At 41.3% G+C, this 20,741-nt stretch overlaps 1 protein-coding gene across 6 annotated transcripts in view; it reads left to right on the top strand.

Annotated features, from left to right (window-relative positions):
- UBE3A (ubiquitin protein ligase E3A) overlaps window positions 1-20,741 on the top strand; it is a 93,567-nt gene that overhangs the window by 40,616 nt on the left and 32,210 nt on the right. The gene's annotated exons all lie outside the window — the stretch shown is intronic.

The raw sequence follows: 20,741 nt of genomic DNA, 5'->3' as shown, positions 1-20,741 counted from the left end.
CATAATCACTTTTCAGTTTTGCTAACTGCACTGTGAATATGCAGATTGATTTACTTTAGTTTACTGTGATTTCTCTACTCAGATCCTAGACTGTTAAAGCTATGTGCCAGCATCATGGATAGCCAAATGCTTTTAATTCACTTCAGCTAAACCCGGAAAATGTACATTTTATATGTTTGATATTTTCGCCTCTTCATGTGACTGCCAAACATCAAGAATTGACATTTAAAAAAAAAAAACGAAACATTTTTGTGTCTCTTCCCTTGCATTTCCTCCTCCCCTTTCTCCAGTGAAACAGGGCTCTTGTCCCCATAATAACTTTTATTTATCCAAATGTTTCGGTTTCATTGGATTCCCACTTCTAGCTCCATACTTCATTGACTCATATTTGTCAAGTTTTTGTCATAAATGTGCTTTTCACAGACCTCATTCAAGTGCCTGGTTTGTCCCTGCTATCTTAGCTGAGTTGCCTCATCCTTTCCGCCCCCTTACTAGATTCACACAATATCCCTTTCTAATTTCCTCCTTTGATTAGTCTCGCTTTCAAAGCTTGTTCCAGCTTAATTTGTGGGGGGGGGGGGGGGGGTTTCCATTGATGCAGCAAGATCTTATTGCCTGCCTCATCAATATCTCCAGGCTGTTGTCCTGATTCTCACACTACATCAGATCTCCACTGATGCCTCTCGCCATCTTTCAAGACAGGTGTCCGGGTGTGTTGATGAGACATTTCATTTCTGTGGCCCCCCCTCTCTCTCTGCTTATTCTTTTCAGTGTCAAGACTTTGAAACGCTAGGGGTTTTGAGCCCTCCTGTTTCCATCACTACTTTTCTTGTGGTTGTGCTTAGTGCATAGTCATCTCTTTGATGCTGCATTTCTGTCATATTATCACTTGCGAAAGAAGGGAGGGAGGAAGACTCCAGCAGCTTCCAAAAATACACCCAAGTATATGTCCCTTACAGAGAGGCATGACTAGTACTTGTCTGGTCAAGGACTGGGTGGGCTTACATCGTATCATCTGCTTTCAGATGTCGCCGTGTGCCTTCAATCCTGAGAGTGGCCAATAGCCACCCCAGTCTCTTCCAAAAATGCAAGTAAATCCAACACATAGCTCAACACTCTGGCCACGGCCTCTGAATCAAACACCCATATTTAATGCAAAGACTCTGCATTGGCATCAGTTCCTTCTTTGCAGGTCTAAAGAGGGGCTATATCTACAGCAATACTTCCACATCAGAGTCCTGCGTTTCACTGTCACTAGGCTGTACTAGAAATTCCACACAGCGCCCAGGCAACACATGCATTCAAAGAAAATTAGTACATTGAGGGAGCCACTGATTTCTTTGAAATGTCATGCTCTGTTCATCAGGAAAGCACGATTCAGCTTCCCAACTCAGAGCCATTACGGCCCTTGATAACTGGTAGCAACTTTAGTAATCCTCCACTAAGAGTGCCTATTGTTCTCCATGCTACAGCCACAGAAGCTTGAAGGTTATGTCAAGACTCTCTTCAGGACTGAGCTGCTTCAGCTGCCAGCCTAAAATGTGTTTGTGCCTAGGTTACTTGCAAAGCCACCGCCTTTATGAAGCATTGTTACCCAAAGTTGTCATCTGAGCAGGAATCCGTTACTGGATTATCTGTGTTACAGAGCCTGTTCCCCATTTAAGGGTGCTTAAACTTTGTTCCCCCCTCCCTGCAGTAGGTATTTTTTGTTTGGAAATATCTCTTTCCTCTCATTCTGGGACCGTCTCTGGCATTTAACCCTCAATTTCTCATTGTTGGAAGGTACCTTCCTTCCCTATTTTAAATCCATTGTTTCTGTTTTCATATTTCCATATTAGTCCTTGTTTTAGTTTGGAGACAGTCCTCAAGCCTTTGGGTTTCCAAGAGGGAGAGTTTAGTGGGATGAACATCTTTTGGAGAAAGCAGATTACTTACCTGCAGTTCTTGTTCTTTGAAAATGTATTGCATAATTTAACATCTTGCTGTGAAGTTGCAAGAATAAATTTACAGTGGAAAACGTCAAGTTTAAAATACAGGTGTACAAAAATAAATATGAATATACCTGGAACACCGTATGAAATATGCACATGAATATAAAGCAAATTTACAATATATCATTGGTTTATCACTTACCAGTCCTGCTCCATATAGACTCTGGAGGGTTATGTAATTTATTATAGGTCAGTCTTTCTTTGTGTTTTTTTAAGTGTTTTTTTTTATTTAGGAGTTTCTGCCTCCTGCTTTCAAAAAGATCTGACTTTAGGACTATTAAAACCTGGCCCAGTATCCTCTCTGTATGGACACCAGTCTGTTGCAAATGTACCCAACTGCTGGGTCCCACATGCATCTTATGTCCCCTGGGTCTTGGCAGAGTCTAGTCACTGTTTTAGCTCTGGATCTGACAAGCATACTTCGAGACCTCTTGTCAGAGTCCTTCATTGGCATGGGAGACTCTTTTATACAGACTCCCCAGACCTTGAAACCTGTGCTTTATATCTCCATAGCACCCAGTTGCTTACATATGCTTTCCAAAGCTCTACCTAGGCTGTGGACAACTGGGCTTCTGCTTTAACTAACCCCTTTAGGGACAATATAGCAGGAAAGCAAGGATTGTAGGTTTAGCAAAGGTATTTCTTTAGCACAGAAACTCTACTCTTTAAAGTACTAAAGTTACAGATTTCTGAAAACAACAAAAAGTACCAAGGCACACCCTCCCCATGTCTGAGCTTTCCCTTTCGTGAGTCAGAGGTTGGTCACTGCTCAGGCTGAACAGAGCCCCTCTTGCCCTCTCTTCGGCAAGTCCTTATAGGTGGCGATGGTTGCTCCCACTACCTCTGGCCTTAAATAGCCTGTCTTCTTGCCATGTACTCTACTGGAACTCTCCAACCCTCTGCCTCAATTGTGTATGCATCCCCTGTGGGCGCCCTCTGTGAAAAAACATTGTTCCATGGGAGTTGCCAGCAGCTTAGAGACCATCAAATCCAGTAGCTTGATGACTTTTCAGTGATAGTCTTTCAATGAGGTGGTGCAAACATCTCCTGGGCAGGGCTACTTTTTGGAATGCAATTCAGTAGACTTGCCTTGGGTAAGTGTAGAATACAAGTTAAACGCATAATACGAAATAGAGTCTATAATTTGATACAAATATATCCCACTTCATCACAAGGACATAAGGGGTAATTTAGGCAGTTGGCTGAGGTGTTCAAAAAGAGCACCTATACATGTTTTGGAGGCACGCAACATCTGTGCAGTTTCCCATGTGGCCTAGTGCTGCTGTAAGCTGACCTGGACATAATTCAATAGGATATATATTTTTAGAAAATAAGAATCACAGAAAAATTAGTCGTATATTTGTCTACATTATTTGTTTGCTTCAGGAGAATTCTAACCACCACCAACCCAATTCAGTTTTGAAACACCACATGAAAAACGTTTCTGAATTTACACTGGGGACAAGACTTTTTAACCTGGGAAAAAATCATGGAGGGTGAGGGATAGAGAGGATATAATACTTAATATTTTATATATTTGGTATCAAGACAATATACAGACTGACTAATCCTCACAAGCCCGTGAAGTTAATATGTAAAAGGGGATAATATTCACCTGTGGAGACAAAGTTGATGGTGATTTGATCAAGGCCACACAGCTAGTGGGGAAGTCAGGATTGGAGCTCAGGACTTTCCCGATTCTGTCTTGTGCTCATTCCTGCACACTTCACTAACTGAAGAGGGTGAGGAGGAAGAAAACAGAGGAAATGCTTGAAATTTTTTTAAATAACTGAACAGACCTTTCAGCAGTTTGAAGTCTATTTTGATTTTGTAATCTCTCAAAGTATCAATAAAAGTAAAAAAACTTCAGTATAATAACTTGAGGGTGCTTCATTTTCACTTAGTAATAAACTGAATCTTAGAGAAATAAAAACTTCACCCTTCAACTGAGTTTATTCAGCGCAGTATACAAGCTATTACTTCAGAAACAAAAAGCATCCTCGGGTTAGTTTATTAAAGCTGCATTTTCTTGCATGGCCTTTTCAGAAATGACTGATCTGAGAACTAAGGCACAGCCTTTTTTAAAGGTGGTACAGTCTATTTATACCTCCTACAATCCTGACTACTTTACTCATGATCAATACAATCATTGTCTAGAAACTACATCTCCTATAATTTTTCACCTTATAAGCCATTAAGTGTATAAAATGCAAGAATTTGTAGGATTCAGTATTTCTGAAACTGACGAGGGATAACTGATACACAAATGCGATTTGGGATGAGCGGTGGTTTGGCTATATGGGGGTGTTAATGTAAATAATACGAATATGGAATTTGCTTCTGCATCCATTCTAGTTCTGTCATCATTATGCTAGCCAATTGGAGCAGGCAGACTGGAGACCAATGGCCATTAAGAACGTACCCAAAGTTTGTAAATTAAAACTCTAAAAGGGCAGGTTTCAGAGTGGTAGCCATGTTAGTTTGTATCAGAAAAAATGAGGAGTCCTTGTGGCACTTTAGAGACTAACAGATTTATTTGGGAATTTATTTGAGCTTATGCCAAAATAAATTTGTTAGTCTCTAAGGTGCTACAAGGACTCCTCGTTTTTTCTAAAAAGGCAGTAGCTGTGCTCCCAAATTGGCCTGTGCCCTTGTTGGCCCATGTTGTCTTGTGACTTTCACTATATTTCCATAGCATCATAAAATAAGGCATGAAGGGAGCATCAGATCATGCAGTCTGACCACCTGTATATCACAGGCCACCAGCACCATTCAAAATCCACATATTAATCCAACAACCAATATTAGACCAAAGTATTACAGCTCACAGGGAGACTAAACTGCTATATGCCACAAGCAGAGAATAGCTGGACCAAGTTGCACCAATACAACCAATGCAATGCAATACCAATACAACCAATGCAACCAATACCCCTGCAATGTTACAGAATTGAGATGTGTCCAGATGATCTAGGCAAGTGGCATGCAGCCTATGCAGAAAAGGAAGTTGAAAAAAGCCCTGAGTTTGGGGGGAAATGCCTTCCCAACCTCATCTATGGCAGTCAGTTACACCCTGAGCATATGAGCAGAACCAGCCATCCAAGCACCTGAGAGAGAGAGAGAGAGAATACTCAGAGGATCAGCCCACCCATCCATTGTCCAACTCCAGCTGCGGCCATCCTTGATGCTTCAGAGGAAGGAGACCAAAAAAAAAAAAAAATACATAGAGAGGGGGGAAAAAATCCCTTTGTGACTGGCTGACACCCTGAAGCATGAGATTTAGGAACACAAGACATAAACCGGAAGGCCCCCATAGGGCTGCTGAGCCCAAACCTCTCTCTTCACAACCAACTCTTTCATATACTTCCATCCATAAATTTGTCCAGCTCTCTCTTAAAACTAATTACGTATTTGCTCCCACAACTCCTATTGGGAGGCTAACCTGTTCTTCCAGTCTCCTCTCATAAGATAGGCCCTCTATTCCCCTGATCATCCTAGTAGCTATTCTCTGCGCATGTTCCAGTTTGAATTAATTTTTCTTTAATATGGGTGACCAGAATTTTACACAGTATTACAAATGAGGCCTTACCAGTGCCTTGTACAATGGCATTAATACTTCTCTATCTCTACTGTAAATGCATAGCCTGATGCATCCTTGCATCACATTTGCCTTTTTTGCAGCTGCATCATACTGAAGAGCTAGTCATCTTGTGATCAACCAGCACATGCAGGTCTCTCATCTTGTGTCATTTCCAGCAAATGAGCCCTTAGCTTATAGCAGAAATTTTTATTATTTGACCCTAAGTACGTTGCCTTGCCCTTTGTACTGTTAAATTTCATCCCATTTCTGTTACTTCAAGATCACGTACTTTTTCCTACATAATCTTCTGATTCTCCTCTGTATTAACAATACCTTCCAACTTTGCATCATTAGTATGGCTGTCGATTTATTCCAGTTAACTCCCACGATTAACTCAAAAAAAATTAATCATGATTAATCGCAGTTTTAAACACTTTGTTAAACAATAGATTACCAATTGAAAGTTATTAAATATTTTTGGATGTTTCTACATTTTAATATACATTGATTTCAATTACAACACAGAATACAAAGTGTACAGTGCTTATTTTATATTTTTATTACAAATATTTGCACTGTAAAAATGATGAAAGAAATACTATTTTCGATTCACCTCATACAAGTATTGGAGTCAGAGTAACAGCCGTGTTAATCTGTATTCGCAAAAAGAAAAGGAGTACTTGCAGCACCTTAGAGACTAATCAATTTATTTGAGCATAAGCTTTTGTGAGCTACAGCTCACTTCATCGGATGCATACTGTGGAAAGTGTAGAAGATCTTTTTATACACACAAAGCATGAAAAAATACCTCCCCCCACCCCACTCTCCTGCTGGTAATAGCTTATCTAAAGTGATCATTCTCCTTACAATGTGTACAATGTTTCATACACATTGTAAGGAGAGTGATCACTTTAGATGAGCTATTACCAGCAGGAGAGTGGGGTGGGGGGAGGTATTTTTTCATGCTTTGTGTGTATAAAAAGATCTTCTACACTTCCCACAGTATGCATCCGATGAAGTGAGCTGTAGCTCACGAAAGCTTATGCTCAAATAAATTGGTTAGTCTCTAAGGTGCTGCAAGTACTTCTTTTCTTTTTAAGTATTGGAGTGCAATCTCTTTATCATGAAAGTGAAACTTTAAAATGGTAGATTTTTTTTGGTTACATAACTGCACTCAAAAACAAAACAGTGTAAAACTTTAGAGTCTACATGTCCACTCAGTCCTACTTCTTGTTCAGCCAATTGCTAAGACTAACGATTTTGTTTATATTTACGGGAGCTAATGCTGCCTGCTTCTTATTTACAGTGTCACCTGAAAGTGAGAACAGGCATTCAACTGCATGGCACTTTTGTAGCTAGCATTGCAAGGTATTTACGTGCCAAATGTACTAAACATTCGTATGCCCCTTCATGCTTCAGCCACCATTCCATGCTGATGACACTAGTTAAAAAAAATAATGCGGTAATTAAATTTGTGATTGAACTTCTTGGAGAACTGTATGTCTCTGGCTCTGTTTTACCCGCATTCTGCCATATATTTCATGTTGTATTAGTCTCGGAGGATGACTCAGCACATACTGTTTGTTTTAAGAACACTTTTGCTGCAGATTTGACAAAACTCAAAGAAGGTACCAATGTGAGATTTTTAAAGATAGCTACAGCATTTGACCCAAGGTTTAAGAATCCGAAGTGCCTTCCAAAATCTGAGAGGGATAAGGTGTGGCTCATGCTTTAAAAAGTCTTAAAAGAGCAACACTCCAATGTGAAAATTACAGAACTCAAACCACCAAAAAAGAAAATCAACCTTCTGTTGGTGGCTTCTGACTCAGATGATGAAAATGAACATGCGACGCTGGCTACAACAGTGCCATGCAGACACCTGTTCTCACTTCCAGGTGACATTGTAAACAAGAAGTGGGCAGCATTATGGTCTGCAAATGTAAACAAAGTTGTTTGTCTAAGTGATTGGCTGAACAAGAACTAGGGCTGAGTGGACTTGTAGGCTCTGAAGTTTTACATTGTTTTGTTTTTGAATACAGTTATTTTTTGTTCATAATTCTATATTTGTAAGTTCAACTTTCATGATAGAGATTGCACTACAATACTTGTATTAGGTGAATTGAAAAATGGGATATCTTTTTTTACTGTGCAAATATTTGTAATAAAAAATAGTGAGCACTGTACACTTTGTATTCTGTGTTGTAATTGAAATCAATATATTTGAAAATGTAGAAAACATCCAAACTATTTAAATATTAAGTATTCTATTGTTTAACAGCGCAATTAATCGCAATTAATTTTTTAATCGCTTAACAGCTATAATCATTAGAAAATTTTATTAGCGTACTCCTACTCTTTTTGTGCAAAGGTCATTAATAAAAATAGTGAATAAATCGGTCCTAAGACCTTCTCTGTAGTCCGATAGTTCCACCTTTCAGCACAGCCTGTTGCCTTATCCTCTTTAGCCGGTTCCTTACCATATAATTCTTGTACTTCATCTTCTCTAATTTAACTAATTTTCAATGTGATACCATGTCAAATGCTTTACAGAAGACCAAGTATATTAGATCTACTGCATTTCCCTTATCTAAAAAATGTTATCTTCTCAAAGAAGGGTATAGGCTTAGTCTGGCATGAAGGTAAACATATGATGCACTACATCCCCTTTTCCATTTACCTCCAAGAGTTTAATTATTTCCTTCAAATTTTGTTCTAAAGCTTTGCATACTACTGAGATTTAACTAATGGTCTGTAATTCAGGATCACTTTTTTTCCTTGGATCACAGTTCCCCCCTTTCTTAAATATTGTACAGCATTAGCTATTCTCCCATAATATGGGACTACCCACAAATAGATTTATTTAAAAATTCTTGTTATTGGACTAGTAATCTTACATGTCACTTCCTTTAGTATCCTGGGATGGAAATTATCCAGATCACAGTCAGTGCTTTAAGATTTTCTTCTACCTCAGATGTGGTCATTTCCATTTCTGTGTACTCGTTTCCATCAGTCATTCTGTCTTCATACTCATGTTCTATATTATCATCCTTACTGAAAACCACGGCAAAGTATTTATTTAGTTTTTAGGCCATACCTACATTATTTTTAATCTCCTCCCCATTCACACTGCATAGCAGTCCAACCTCATTCTTTCTTTCTTCTCTTTTTATTTATATAACTAAAAATCCTTGTTGTATTTATTTTAATTTCCTTGGCAGGAGCTAATTCAGATTGGCTTTTAATAGTTCTTGCTTTATTCCTACATTTTCTGACCTCTAAGATGTAGCTTTTGTTGCTGATCAAACCCTTCTTCCTTTAGGCTCTCTGCTTACTCCTAATAACCTTTTTGAGGTGGTTATTCATTTAGTTGGGTCTGGAGCCTTTTCTCTACCAAGTTTTTTCCCCTTGCTTGGGATGCAGATTGGAGATAGTTTTTGTACACTTGATTTAAAGAAATTCCAAGCTTCCTCCACATCTAATTCATAGTCTGTCCCGTTAAAATCAAAAACCATAGATGACAACCTGGTTTTGATTATCCTTTCCTTTAATTTAAACTGAATCAACTTGTGATCACTCAATCCAAGGTTATTTCTTATGACCAGCTTTTTTTATGATGTTCTCAAAGCTTACCAAAACCAAGTCTAAAGTTGCATCATCTCTTTTTGATTCAGTGGCTACTTGATGAAGAAAACTGTCATCTGTCACATCTATGAATAACTGTGCCCTGTTGTTGTTTGTAGCATTTATTCTCCAGTCTATATCCATGAAGTTAGTTTCCCATTATGACACAATTCCCAGTAGTATTTCTCTTTCTAATAATATTAAAGAAATCTCTATCCATAGCTGAGCCCAACCCTAGAGGTCTGTAGCAGACCCCTAACACTATCCCAATAGAACTTCTTTATAACCCTTCTCTGAAGTCACTTTGGCCCGAACAGATTTGTTTTGTCTGTAGTATCACTTCTTTCTTCTTCACAGTTTACTGCATCACTAATGTACAACACTATCCCACCACCTTTTATATTTCTCTTCTAAATAGCTAATACCTGAGTTTTAGTCATGAGCGCTTTTCCAGGATGTTTCTGTAAACCCTATAAGATCCATTTTGACCTTGAGTAGTTCAAGTTCCTGCATTTTATTGCCCAGACTCCTTGCATTTGGGTACAGGTGTTCTCCGTTGTTTCCCTTGAACCTCGCCCATTAGTTTTCTAGCCAGATTAGCCTTCAACTAACTACTGTTGTGCCACAAGTACTCTTCGTTGTTTTTGTATTACCTACCTGACTATTGCTCCTATCTATAGATACACACTTTTTTCTCTTAGCTGTTCTTATTCTTACCTTCTCGTTTTCCTTTATTCCTTAGTATTTTTTCGTTTAGCTGATTTTCCTCCTCCTCAGTATTGAAGCCAGGCATGGACATTACATGAGTCTCTCTCAAAATCTTCTCCCCTCATTCCCTATCTTAAAATCCTTCTTATCAATCATTCCAGTCTCTATTCCAGAAGGCTAGTATCCCAGGTAAACAAGTGGAGTCCATCAGTTGAGAAGAGTCTTCTTTCTGTGAATGCCTTCCCATGGTCAATCATCCCAAAATCTTCCTCAGAGTACCAATTCTTGAGCCATCTGTTCATCTTCATTATCTTGCCGCATCTTCACACTCCTTTAGGGACTGAAGATCATTTCCACATCTTTAAGCATCTTTCCAAGCCTAGTGTAATTATCCTTGATCTAGTCCATTGGGAATTTAGTAAGGTCATTCATCCCGACATTCAACACAGTCGGTGGATTTTTCCCCCCCACTCCCATCAGGATCCTTTTGAAATTCATGTTTACATCTTGTGTCCTTTCTCCTGACAGATAATGAACTCTTCTGTCTCTCTTAGGTCTAGTGACAGGCCCGTCAATTCTTCTTAGGATGGAGTCCCTGGTCACATAGAGACCTGTCTATTCCTGATGTTGGTATGAATCTCACATTCTTTTGCAGTCCGCTGTACATCATCTTCATTTTTCCTTGGGCTCCAGTCCTTGGCTAGCTCCATTCTCTCTTCTGCAAGGACTGACTTCCCTTCTTTTCTTCCTCGATATCCCATCTGCCTGTTTCTTCTCCTCCTTCAACTCTATTTCACCTCCACTAGCTGGTCTTTTCCTCTGCCTTGTCTTCATGGTCACATTCTTCCATTGATCGCCCTCCTCCTCTGGCAGTCTGACCTCCTTTTGTGGACACCTGACGAACAAATATTGAGGAGTTTGTGCCACCTCCTCTTTTGTTTTAAATCATCAAATCCCCATCTGAATTCTGTCATCTCCAGCTGCATCTCCAGTCCTTGAATATTCTCTGCCATGAAGGCTCTATCAGGTAACAGTTTATGCATAAGTAGCTTCCATCAGAGGTACATACCACAGCTACCACATCTTTGTCTCCTCTCCTCCTTGGGGTGCTTCTAGTGTGCTACTTCAGTAGTTATCATCATCTTCACTTCGTAGACCCTACTTCTAGGGGGGGAAAAAAGAGGAGAAAAATGCCTGCCTCCAAACTCTCACATAAATTTCACTTTTAGCTGCTAGTTGTTCGTTTCAGCTACAGTTGTTTCCAGAAGTGCATTATAAAAATACTGCAGCTGAATCGGTGATTCAAAATTTTGTCTTGCAAGATCTCCTATTTCATTTATTTTTAATATAATAAAGGGCAAACAGTAATTCATGAATTAAAACATAAACATTTTAAATTATTTTTCTTTTGTTTTCTACATAGAAAACTGGCACTGTTTGCCTTTTACTTCCATAATTTCCACATGATGCCCGTTGACATAGTTCACTTGTTGTGGATAATCTAACGCTGATTTTTTTTCATTGTGCTTGTTAGAGAAAGGAATTAGATAGTGATAATGCTGCCTTGGTACTTCGAGTTCCTACTGAATTAATTAGTATAGGAGATGGTAAACTTCAGTGAACATTAATGTATATGTTTTCCTCAAGGCATTAAATAGTGATGCTGCTCTGTACATAAAAGTATAAAAGTTAGCATGCGTGTAATCCTTTTTTTAAAAAACCACCATACTTTATACTGTTGTTGTGCTAAGTTATTACAAAATCTTATTATGCTTCATTCAAAAATGTGTGGTTATGTAAATTGAACACTTAAAGGTTGTGTTTTTGCACCAGTTAATAACCTAGGTTAACACCAGATAACAGAACTTTGGAATTTTACTTGTGAATTCTTTATTCAAAACAAAACAGTAGACAGAGATGTGGTTTTAAATTTCTTCTGAAGCTGGTAAAATGTTTATACATCTCTCATTTGCTTGGTTGCCTAGTTATGTATGTGTTGCGCTTACATGTTTCGCTTATTAACAATTTCTTGTGCAAGTATTGAGTTATTTGAGAAATGCAGATTCAAGTGCTATCATGTATTTAAAATATATACTCTCTTTTTATTATGGAGAAACTGTTCTTGAATTTTTCAATAAAACAAATAATCCCCCATAATCTATTCCACAATTTGCATACTAGTCTTGGGCATGCTAAATGCTATAATCTTGAAACCCAAATTATAGTACTGAACAGACAAACTTAAGAGGCTAGTTCCTAATAAAAATTAAAACACCTCTGAACTTGTGGTTGGTTGTAATTGAATTGTGGCATATTTACAAAGGAATGTCTGTAAGCATTCTCCATTATTCTACAAAAACAGTCAGTGTAAGTTAAAGTTTATTTAAAATAAAAACCAAGATTTGAGATATTTCTTTGTAATAGCTAAAAGCAAAATTATGTCTGTGATTTTGGGGAAATTTACACACATTTCTGGAAGAAACTAGACATACCAGAAAGAAAAAGAGTACTTGTGGCACCTTAGAGACTAACCAATTTATTTGTGCATAAGCTTTCGTGAGCTACAGCTTACTTCATCGGATGCATACTGTGGAAAGTACAGAAGACGTTTTTATACACACAAACCATGAAAAAATGGGTGATGATCACTACAAAAGGTTTTCTCTCCCCCCACCCCACTCTCCTGTTGGTAATAGCTTATGTAAAGTGATCACTCTCCTTACAGTGTGTATGATAATCAAGGTGGGCCATTTCCAGCACAAATCCAGGGGAGAGAAAACCTTTTTGTAGTGATCATCACCCATTTTTTCATGGTTTGTGTGTATAAAAACGTCTTTTGTACTTTCCACAGTATGCATCCGATGAAGTAAGCTGTAGCTCACGAAAGCTTATGCTCAAATAAATTGGTTAGTCTCTGAGGTGCCACAAGTACTCCTTTTCTTTTTGCGAATACAGACTAACACGGCTGTTACTTTGAAACTAGACATACCCGGAGGACACTGCCTATGAAATATTCTGTTTCATTCAAACAGTCTTCAGATGTGGGTATTAGTGTATAATACTTGTAAACTGAGGGGAGTCTGTATAGGATTTCTACTGTCCTGCTTGACTTAGGGCTTATCTATATGGGGAAATCTACTGGCATTATTATACCACTCTAGTTGTACTGGTATAATTCCTCGTGTGGATGCACTTTCTGGAATAAGAGAACCTCTTTCTCTGTTTAGTTTGTCACTTCCACACGCTTTTTGCACTATTTTAACTCTATGGGTTTAGATATAGAAAAATAGTTAAAATAGAAATAGAAAAATAGAAGTATGTTTAAATTGGTACAAAAATAGTGTAGATCAGTCCTTAGTGTCAACATTAACAATTTCATTGCTGATCTATCTCCAGATAGTTATTTATATTGCCCCTCCATCATTATCAGATTTTGTCATTATACTTGCAATAACCCTGTGAGATATGCAAGTATTAAAGACTAAAACCCTGTGTATACTACATATTCTTCTTCGAGTGATGGTCCAAATATGTATTCCACACATCTTAGCAGTGTCCGTTCACCTGCATGTGCATGGTGCATTCCTTTCTGTTCCCAGCCAGGGGTATAATCGGTAGTGCGGGTCAGTGCAACTCTAGTTCCCTCTTATTGCTGAGTTAGAACCCCTGTTCCTTCATGCTCTTAGTTTTGCTCTGAGAATGACCACTCCTTGTTCAATGTACATAGTTTTAGATAGTTATATTTTGTCATTTTAGAGATAGCAAGTAAGTTCTTCCCCTCTTTGGGGGCCATCCTCACCCATGGGAACTATGCTCTGGATTCCAAGATTTAAAACTTTTTCTCCTGCCTGTGCTCACTCTCTGAGTGATGAGCACCAGAGGTGCCTTTACTGCCTTGACAAGGCACATATCATGGCTCGCTGCTCCATCTGCAAGTTCTTCCCACCCCAAACCAAGGAAGCTCGAGAGCTTTGCCTCTGTAAGTACTTGATGGAGGAAGCCATGAGACCAGAAACCCTAGTACAACGTCTGTCTCCAGCGGTGAGCACCCCTGTGAATACTCCCCATGCCCTGGATCCATTGGTACCAAAGAGAAAGGTCAAGTCCTGACAGGAGAGTAAAAAAACACTCTCATGGGTGTAAGAGCAGATTCCCAATGCAGACTGCTTCTAAGCACAGCGTTTCCTCCCCGTGTGGCAGGTAAGGCCAGGTACAAATGGAATCTGACCGTACCGATGACTGCTCTGGTAGGCAAGGATATCGCCCATCTTACCATTATCCCTGCGCCTCTTGGATAGGCCGGCCCCAAGGACACTACCTGGGCACTCCGGCATTTCCAGAGGCATACGACAGACTCCTTGATGCTCTGAGCCTTTCTTGTCAATGGAGGAGCTGATCCTTCCATAACCACAGTCTCCACTCCTCTCTAGACGCCCCCCCCGCCCCGCCCACTCACTGATGTCATCCCCACCCCAGCAGATGAACCTCTCCTACTGCTGCCAGAGAAGCCCATCCCATTACAGCATTGCAACCCTCCAGTACCAGTGGTCCACCTATTGCCAGATCCATCTGAGGAGTTCTTGGAGCCAGAGCCTCATTTTCTCCAATGTCCCACTGAAGTCTGGACTTGCAGCTCAGATTGCCCTACCCCCTAGCATATGATCCAGCAGCAGAGACCTGGTACCGGTACCTGCAGGGCCCACCACAGCCTAGGGACTTGTCTTCTTGGCCAGACAGGGCACCCTGGGATTCCTGTCGCAGATGCCAGGCACCATTGCAGGCATCTTATTAACTGTCTCCTGTTCACCCAGCAGCACCACCCGTCTGAGGAAGAGGCAGACATCAAACCGGTACCATCAACTGCACCGGTCTCCACTGCTGCTGCTTCATTGTCGTGCGAGGTGCTTATTCCTCTCCCTCTCTCTTCCCATGACCATCGCCAGTACCAGGACTTGCTCCAGAGGATAGCGGCAGACCTGGGGATTCTGTTGGAAGAGGACATCAGTTCCTGGACATTCTCAAAACCTCGGATGGCTCTACCCGTTAATAAGGCCATTCTTCAACTGACGCAGGCAGTATGGCACACTCCTGACACCGAAGAGGGCATTTCGTGCCTGCCAATAGGGCAGATTTTCTCTTTACATTCCCACCTCCCCAGCTCTCTCACTGTCAGTGCAGCAGCAGAGCAGGCACACTAGTACCCACAGAAGTCTACTCCTCTGGGCAAGGCGGCAAAGAGGATGAATATGCTAGGCCAAAAAGTATATTCCTTGGTGGGACTACAGTTCCGGATTGCAAACTACCAGGATACGCTAGCTAAGTATGATTTTATAACTACAACAGGTTAGCAACATTCAAGGACAAGCTGCCACCGAACTAACAGCAGCAATTCCAGGCATTGGTGGACGAGAGGCGACTGGTGGCCAAGGTGGGCTTCCAGATCGCCGTGGACCTAGCTGACATGTCCTCTCAGTCTCTAGCAACAAGATTCGTTATGCACTAGGACTTGTGGCACCAATCATCCAGATTCCCCAGTGAGGTCTAAAGTACAATTGAGGACCTCCCTTTAGATGAGCACAAGATATTCCACAAGAAGACGAACAAATCCCTTCATTTGCTACTTTCCCTTAGTATATCCACTCTTGCCCCAAGACTCAAGCAACGGAGACAACCATTCTGAACCACCACCACACACTTCCTACCCAGCCTACTACCTATGCCTGTAGGAGGCGCCATGTAGGAAGCACCACTCACAACGGCCACACTTCCCACCTCCACCACAACCCTTTTCCCAGCAGCAGCTGAAACCTCAGTTTTGACAATCAGTTCAAGACTCATGAATCTTCCCTGATGGCATCCGCAGCACCCTATATCATCTTTGGGAGCCATCTTGCCTTATTCACCTACAATTGGGACAAGATCACCATAGACAGTTGTGTACTGGAGATCATCCACCACGGATACTCCATAGAATTAGTCTCATTCCCACCTAAGCAACTCTTCCCCCGGGGACCCACCCCATCAATGCATTCTCCAACAAGAAGCAGACACTCTGCTGCTTCTCAAGGGGGCCATAGAGTTGTCCCACCTCAATACAAGGGCAGAGGCTTCTAGTCACCATACTTCCTCATCCTGAAGAAGGGTAGAGGACACCGCCCCATTCTAGATCTTTGGGTTTTATCAGAAAGAAAGTCCAAATTCTATATGGTAATACTGGCATCAGTTTATTTCCTCCTTCCCACCGGGAGCCTGGTTCGCAGTTCTCAACATGAAGCACGCTTACTTACATGTGGATATTCTCCCAGCCCACCACAAGTTTCTTAGTTTTTGGGTAGGACACCAATACTACCAGTTTCTGGTCCTTCCATTCGGTATAGTGACCGCTCCATAGGTGTTCACAAAGGTCTTCAGTGTGGCAGCCTCCCAAATTTACCATCTTGGCTACTTGGTATATCCCTACCTCGATGACTGGCTCCTCATGGTGCTTTTGCACCAGGAAGTAATCTCCTAAATGATCAACCTATTGTCATTGCTAGGTATTTGTGTCAAAGAGGGAAAGTCAGTATTGATACCTACACAAACAATACACGTTTTAGGTGTCTCTCAACTCCATAGAGGCAAGAGGCTTCCTCCCAGCGGAACACTTTGCAACACTGACATCCATCCTTGCAGACCTACATCAGAGACTCTACACCACGTTCCAGCTTGCTCTCCTTGGCCATATGGCTGCTTGCACCTATGTGACACCGCACACACGTCTCCACATGCATTGCCTCCAGGCATGGCTCCTCTGCATCTACAGACCCAGCAGGGACAATATGCAGACTAGCGTCATCGTTCCCTGGAGGGTGCTGGCCTCCCTCACATGATGGGCTGATCCTTTCAAGGTCATGATCAGCACCCCCTTCACACCTCCGGTACCACATATCACCGTCACAACAGATGGCTCCCTCACAGGTTGGGGAGCCCACCTGGACCACCACATGGCCCTGGGAGTATGGAAGCTGTGGGAGACCAGGATGCCTATAAGTGTGTTAGAGCTCCAGGCAGTCCTCTTAACCTGTCAGGCCTTTCTTTTGCTCATTCAATTCCTCCATGTTCAGCTGCTCTCTGAGGAGAACGCGGCAGTGGTATACATCAGTAAGCAGCGTTGCTCTGAGCCCGTCCATCTTTGAAACTGGTGCATCGAAAACATTATAATGCTTCAAGCCACAAAGCTCCCAGACACCCAGAATCCTCTGGCCAACACTCTCAGGAGGACTCTCCACTTAAATCACAAGTGGGAGCTATACGACACCCCACTACGGTACCTGTTCAAGAACTGGGACACCCCTCAGTGGGATCTCTCTGCCACTCATGAGAGCCAGAAGCTGCCCCTCTATTGTTGCATTGGAGAAGTAGGGGGAAAACTGGAGTGCCGGCACTCTCTTCCTCCTCTGTACAGAATACCTCACTAAGCCTTTCCTCCCATTCCTCTTCTATGTAAGCTTTGCTGGGACGGAGTCACCATGATACTCGTAGCCCTATTCTGGCTCTGTCAGTTCTGGTTCATGGACCTTCTCTGACTCGCCACCTGCACACCGCTCTGCCTTCACACGCTCCTGAATCTATCTCACAAGATCAGGGGAGAATCCGGCATACGAGTCTGCGCCCTCTTCACCTCACAGCCTGGTATTTGGATGGGGGTAGAGGGTAGTCCAGGCATGCTCCACTGCGATGCAGCAAATTCTTTCTCAGAGCAGGAGAGAATCCACCAGGGCATGCTACCGAGCTAAACGGAAACAATTTATGGCATAGGTGCACTATCTGTACCAGTCGTCCTACGCTACGTTCTTGCCCTAAAAACGTGAAGCCTAGCCCTCAACTCTATACAGGTGCACCTGGCAGTGCCTTTCTCCTCCCCTCTGCATGGCATGTCTGTGTTTACGCACTCCACCACCACTGTCTGCTTCATGAAGGATTTACTGAACGCTTTTCCTCCAGTACTGAAGCCCATACTCCCATGAGACTTTAATCTCATCTGCTGTGCCCTCACAAAGCCACCCTTTGAACCATTGGCTACATGCTCCCTCTCCCACCTCTCGATGCGAGTGACATTCCTGGTAGCCATAACCTCAGCCAGGCCAGGTCAGTGAGCTAGCAGCGATAATGACAGATCCCCCGCGCCCTGCCCCCCAACCCCACACACGCAGTTTTCCTACATCTCCACCCTAAGTTCTTCCCAAAGGTATTGTCAGAATTGCACCTAAGCCAGTGCATCCACCTACCTGTCTTCTGCCCCAAACCGCATGCCTCCCCCAGTGACGGTCCTGCACTCACTTTATCTGCCCGTGCACTGGCTTTCTACCTTCACAGGACTCGATCCTTTTGCACATCACCAAAGCTGTTCGTGGCCATTGCCAAACCAAGGGTCAAACCCTCTCCTCCCAACAAATCTCCAAATGGGTCTCCGGATTCATCTGTGTATGTTACAAGCAATCCAGCTTAACCCCACCTAGTAGTCACAGCTCACTGTCTGAGTGCGAGCTGCCACATTGGCCTATTGGCAGATGTGTACTGGCAAGACATCTGTTGTTCAGGCACCTGGTGCTCTGTCCACATGTTTATGATGCATTATGCTGTCACAGAAACAGCAGCTCGGGTAGTTCCACACGTGTCCAAATTGCCAAAATCTCCAGCTTCCCCATAACAAATTCTGTATATATTCAGTTATGCATTTTAATACTAAATTTTCAGCACATTGAAAATAATAAATTACGGGCAGCATCAAATATTAAATGAAATAGATTACATAATTACAATACTGAAGTGACTGAATGATTCATTTCCATAGGGAATTCAGTAAAAGCCTCAGGGTTGATGTAACTGAAACTGTTGTGGAATCTTCAGTCTGCTGCAACATAGTGCAACAGAATTTAGGTCTAATTTTCCGTAGGGTACACAAGGCTCTGGATAGGTGACAAACAAAACGAAAATGATTCTGAACAAGGAAGGTTAGACTAGTAAATGGAACAAACCTCTGGGTGTTATAAGCTGGTAGTAATCTAAGAGAAGCAATCAGCAGTTGGACAGGTGAACCTAGCTTCTGGAGTGACCTTTGGCCTCTGTCATAGTTGAGTTAGAGATGCACAGAGTAATTTCTGGCTTTTCTTTAGTTGAGCACTTTAATTATAAGTTCTCTTGTGATGTAAGTGTCCCTTTGTTTAAATAGTCACATTTCACCCCGATTGATCTTTATGCGGAAATGCCTTCCTGTCCTGTTTGGTAGAATCAATTTTTACATTGATTCTGAAGCCTGACATTAAAATTGTGTGGATGATATTCTACAGAAACATTTATGTAGTATATTTTGAAACCGGTAATATTCATGCATGATGCATTATATTCTGTTACGCTTTTCTCTTTTTCATCATGATGAATATAGAAGCAAAGGACAACTGTCCCTAACAGCAGTGGTTTTCAACTTTTTTTTCATTTGCAAACCCCTAAAAAAATTTCAAATGGAAGTGCATATCCCTTTGGAAACCTTAGGTGTAGGACCCCAGGGGGAATACCATTGCCTTAGATTAAGATTCCTATTATAGATAGTGGCAGACCTCAGTCTTTATTTTGTTTACCAAATATAGCAGTAATCTCAAATATGACGTGATAAAAATAAAATAATTTGCCATACTAAAATAGGTCTGGGTATATTAATAGTGTACCTAGGTTTCATAAGAGCGAAAGTGGAAGGGCTTGTGGTTTTGAAGAAGTCCTAGTTTACCTTCTAAAGGAGAGTGGCCTCTGTCACACATAAATGATCAACTGTGAATATGCCTACTTCTTGAATATTGCATGCAGTTCTGGTTACCCCATCTCAAAAAAGTTATACTAGAATTGGAAAAGATACAGAGAAGGGCAGTAAAAATTATTAGAGGTCTGGAACAGCTGCTATATGAGAAGTGAGACTAGGACTCCTTGGCTTAAAAAAGAGATGAGTAAGAGGGGATATGATAGAGGTCTATAAAATCATAAATGAAGTAGAGAAAATGAATAAGGAGTTTTATTTACCCCTTCACATAACATAAGAACCAGGGTCACCCTATGAAATTAATAGGCAACAGGTTTAAAACAGTACAGGAAGTACTTCTTTACACAACACACAGTCAATTTGTGGAACTCGTTGCCATGGCACATTGTGAAGGCCAAAAGTATAACCGGCTTAAAAAAAAAATAATTAGATAAGTTCATGGAGGGATAGGTCAATCCATGGTTATTAGCCTAGAGGGTCAGGGACACAACCTCATGCTCTGGGGGTCCCTAAACCTCTGGCTGCCAGAAGTTGGGACTGGACAACAGGAGATGGATCACTCCAATAATTGCCCTATTCTGTTCATTCCGTCTGAAGCATTTGGCATTGGCCATTGTTGGAAGACAAGATATTGGGCTACATGGACCATTATTGTGACCCGGTATGGCCATTCTTATGTTCTTAATTGATCCTTTCCTCTATGTTTAAATATAGAAGATACTAACCTACACTTAAGTCTAAATAGGCTGGATCTAAAAGCTCAGAATAGGGAGGATTTATACTATAACACCTAAAGAAGTACTAGCACTTTATAAAAAACAAAGATTACGCCAGAGATCTTGCTTTCTAAATTTAGACATGATTAAATAAGCGAGGATAACAATGCAGGGAATGGGTTAAGGAAGGCTAAATGTTACAGCAATAATATGATGTGGCTATTGTTGGACATCAGGGTTTTATGTAAAAAATTATCATCTTGTATGTATCTTGGAGAAAAAGTCTTAAAGGGGGTATGGGAGATGAAAGGAGTAGTGGTATGGACTTTATTTGG

The sequence above is a fragment of the Lepidochelys kempii genome, chromosome 1, assembly GCF_965140265.1.
Source record: "Lepidochelys kempii isolate rLepKem1 chromosome 1, rLepKem1.hap2, whole genome shotgun sequence".
Taxonomy (NCBI): domain Eukaryota; kingdom Metazoa; phylum Chordata; order Testudines; family Cheloniidae; genus Lepidochelys; species Lepidochelys kempii.
The sequence above is the reverse complement of the archived record's forward strand: the minus strand, read 5'-3'. Positions and strand labels throughout refer to the sequence as shown.